The sequence below is a fragment of the Curcuma longa genome, chromosome 2 (assembly GCF_044706935.1).
Source record: "Curcuma longa cultivar G26 ecotype Majalengka, Jawa Barat chromosome 2, ITB_CL_G26_1.1, whole genome shotgun sequence".
NCBI lineage: Eukaryota > Viridiplantae > Streptophyta > Magnoliopsida > Zingiberales > Zingiberaceae > Curcuma > Curcuma longa.
In genome coordinates, this window is record NC_133862.1 from 2,876,964 (window position 1) to 2,881,246 (window position 4,283).

General features: G+C 36.8%; 1 long non-coding RNA gene across 1 annotated transcript; it reads left to right on the forward strand.

The window, feature by feature from the left end:
- The first annotated feature begins 3,441 nt into the window (after positions 1-3,441).
- On the forward strand, positions 3,442-3,981 carry LOC141816023 (uncharacterized). The gene is made up of 3 exons (XR_012600647.1): positions 3,442-3,628; positions 3,708-3,797; positions 3,880-3,981. It is a non-coding gene; the product is annotated as an uncharacterized LOC141816023 (long non-coding RNA).
- The last annotated feature ends 302 nt before the right edge of the window (positions 3,982-4,283 follow it).

Sequence of the window (4,283 nt, forward strand, 5' to 3'; positions counted from 1 at the left end):
CAGATTTATCCCGTCGGCAAGCCCTTGCCGCCTGACCCAGCAACCCAGGTGATCCGTGTTCCAAACGACACGGTCTAGGTTTGTAGCTCCCAGCGGCGGCGTTGCTGCCTCTGTTTTCTCTGCCTCGGCGCGTTCATCTTCTTCCTCGCGGGTCGCAGCCACAGCACTGTCTTCTGCCCTCGCCAAACGCTGCTTTGATTTTTGCCCCTCTGACTCCCAGGTGCCTCTTAGAACTTCTTCTATTAAGTGTTCGATCATAAACACTTAAGACTTGTTTGAATTTGTGATTCAGTTTGTGTGGTAATTAGTGTACATCTTCTCTTCGTCTATGTCTCACGTAGTTCTTTTCCATCTTTTGCCTTTTGCTTCTTGCCTTATGTGTTTTCCTCATACATCTTGGAGGTCTATTTTGAACATGATTGTTCAATTCATCTAGCACTAACTCAGTAATAAAGAGACTTCTATAGTTAGAAAATCATTTCTTACACTTCTGCACTAGTAACTACATTATCATACATTTCCATTTTGCTAAAGAAAATAATTTGTCATATCAAAACATCTATTTCACTCATTTTTAAAAGTTTGTTGTTGCTTGACTTGGTGCCTAATGCGTTATTTGCATGATCTTAGTGCTTAAAACACAACTAGCACTTTAACAACAATTGCCAACCTAGATAAATTGATATTATCTTCCGTTGAACTCTATTTACAGTTATATCACCTACAATATCAAGTAACTTAGTATTAATTTTATAACATTAACAATAGGTATGCATGACCTTCCTCCTCACACCTTCCAACTCTAATTCTTTCAACTTGTTTAACAATGGAGTCAAGATTGTCAAGATCTATACTAATCTATGGAGTAAGACTGTCAAGTTTGACATTGTAACTAAGAACAGGAAGAGACCCATAGGTTCTGATTATAGGATCAGATCGTAAGACCCTCAAAAAATAATTAAAATGCTTTTGTTAATTTATCATATGTATCAACTTTCATTTATATAAATTTATCATATGTATATATAAGCATAAGACTGCTTGATCACCAAATTCCCCAACTGTTTTAACATTTAGGATTTTTGAGTTTCTGAATGCATGGGAACAGTTCCAAATAGGGTCTTTTCTTAATGATTCATGAATGACTGATAGTTCATTGATTAGTATAATGATGAAGTGCAAATTTTGTTTGTTATACTAAGTTAATTGTTGATTCTGGCAATATGAAATAGGTCAACAATATGGCTGATTTTTGTTAATAACGTGATATTTTTGATTCATCAGTACAACAAAATGGACAAAGCATGGATGTCAAAGGATAGATTATCACATGAATTTGGACTTGGATTGGAATCTTTTTTGCAATTTGCGCTGCAACATGCTGCTAATCCTACTAGTATACCTTGTCCTTGTACGAAATGTGGTAATCTATGGAACAATAATATTAACAGCATAAGGGCACATGTGTACTGCAATGGTATAGACTTAACATACAAAAAATGGATATGGCATGGGGAAGAATCTATATTAGGGGATTTAAAGAAAGAGAAAGATGCATATGGAGAATGTGATTTTGCATATGGAGAATGTGAAAACTATTTTGCTGCAAACTTTGTTAGTTTTGTGATTCTTGTAAGCACTGCTGTGAATTGGCTGCTGCAAAGAAAAGCTTCTGTGGCAATGGGGATGATTTGGGAATACATGCTTGCCCTAAATTTGTTTATAGAGATACTGTGGATGACTGTGGGATTCAAGGGAATTGTAGCTACTGATCAACTATTCCTAGATTTCAAAGAATGTAAGGAAATATCTAAGGACTAACTTGACCTGCTGATAGAAAGAGTATGTGATGCCTATATGCGACATCCAGCTGATGCACCTTGTTCTGTGATCAGAATTGGCCAGATTTTGCACTGAGAAGAGAAATCTAAGATTGGCCATAGCAGCTGATGCAGGATTATCAGATAGTTTGTGTTTGCATATAGTTGTTTGCTTTCCTCTGTTTTTCATCCATTGCATTGGTGTGGAAAAAGAAATTTTATAGGTTGATGCTGACGTTGTTGGGTATAGCATCATCTTCAATTGCTGGATATTTGTATTAGTGATGAATGTTCTTATTCATCAGTTGAAAATGTTGTTACACTATCAGCTGTTCTTCAATTTCTTGGCTGCCTCATGATTTGTTTTGCTGTAAAATTGGGAACACTATCTGTTTCTTTATATGAATTAATTCACTGCCTTGATATATCAAATTTAACTATATTGTGATTTAGGACGATGGAGAGCAGCTGCTGTTTTTGTGATTGGTTTATGGATGCTGGATCTGGCTAACAATACAGTTCAAGTATGTTTCTACAAGTTCATCTATGCTTCCATTTATGCATTGCCCTCGCTTGGGATCCACAATCGGGTTTACATATCATTCCTCAAATTCCTAACTTGTATAGTGAGACTATTAGTGTGGATTCTTCACCTGCAATGCTTGATTCTAGTCCAAACTTGTTAAAACTGATGCATGCACTTTTCTTCTTTGTGGCTGAAATACTTTTTCTCATTACAGTTTTTCATAGTTTCTCTAACATTTATTGGAAGTTGACAAACTATCCAACTTTGCAGATCACTGGTTTCATTATTGCTGCAGTCTTTTTTCCTCTTGATTTTAGCTATCTATTTAGTTGACTATGAATTGCATTTCTGTCCCAGCTAAATTGTCTTTATATTTTCTTCCAGCTGCAGTCTTTATATTTTCTTCTAAATCTAATTCCAGTTCGATTTCTGTCCTTTCCTGCAAGGAGGTTTTTTTTTCGCTGCTACTGATCAAGTGATATGGGGGTTGGGAGAATTATCAGCCAGCTTCTAAGGAAAAGGTGGCAGATTCAACCATGTGTAAGCAACTTCTGCAATCCTTTATCTGAAATTGATATTATACCTTTAGAACATCTTGAGATGTTTGTTCAGAAGGAGGTTTTAGTTCTTGGGCACTTGTTTAAGTTACCTTACAGTTGAAAGTTTCTAGAATGAGATATTTCTATTCACAGGCCCTACTTTCGATGCCATCGGCTGCATCTAATGCAGATCAGTCAAGTAAACTTGGAAAAATTAAGTCTGTAAGAGCATTGATGGTCATTGGAGCAGGAATCTCAGGTATATTCAGCTTTGCCACTGTAGCAACTGCTGATGATGCCGAAACATGTCCTCACCAAGGCATCCTTGATTCCCTCTATGTGAGTATTGAACTAACTTCTTTGCCATGAAAACACAACATAAGAAATATAGTTCCTGGAATTGATGCTTTTTTAATCGCACCAATTGTTATAGGTTTTGTTATCACACCACGATTCATTGATGATGACGATGAATAGACTTGTTGATCCCATAACTATTACCTCATGAAAACAGCTACCTAAACTTAATGACAACCTCTTCTGTTTTTCAGGTTGAATCAGAAATATTTTGCCTGCATGGTGGGCTATCTCCGACTATTGAAACCCTTGATGGCATACGGAGCTTTGATCGTGTTCAAGAAGTTCCACATGAGGGAGCTATGTGTGATCTTTTATGGTCTGATCCTGATGACAGATGTGGTTGGGGTATTTCTCCTCGTGGTGCTGGATATACATTTGGTCAAGTATGGCTTTATGTTTTTGGTTTCTTATGATTGTGATAGCTTGTCTTTACTTGGCAACTTCGGGTAATTTCAATCTCAGGATATATCCGAGCAATTCAATCATACTAATAACCTTAATCTGATAGCCAGAGCACATCAATTAGTCATGGAAGGATACAACTGGGGACATGTACTTACCTATTTTATTTTATTTTATTTTGATTTTTTTTGTTCTGCTCAATTTTTCTTATGGTTGGTTTTATCCCAAATAGGACCAAAAGGTGGTTACTATATTCAGCGCCCCAAATTATTGCTATCGGTGTGGAAATATGGCTGCCATCCTGGAAGTTGATGACTGTAAAGGTCATACATTCATTCAGGTAAATGTATATCTATTCTATGTTAGTGTGTTAAAGTTGATATTGCTTTGTGATATTGCTTAAATTGAGCAGAGTTAGACGAGGCATACAATTTGATGCTACGGAGAGCATCCAAGGAAGAACAGAATGGAGTGAATGGAGTCTACGGAGAGCATCCAAGAATTTAAAGCTTGCTGGTCCAAGCCTGTTCCAAGTAAGTGAATGGAGTGGCTCATGATTCATTGCTATGCTAGATGGAGATTTTGTTTACTTTTCCCTTTTGGATTTGTATCTGTAGAAGTACAGCAGTCAAAAGG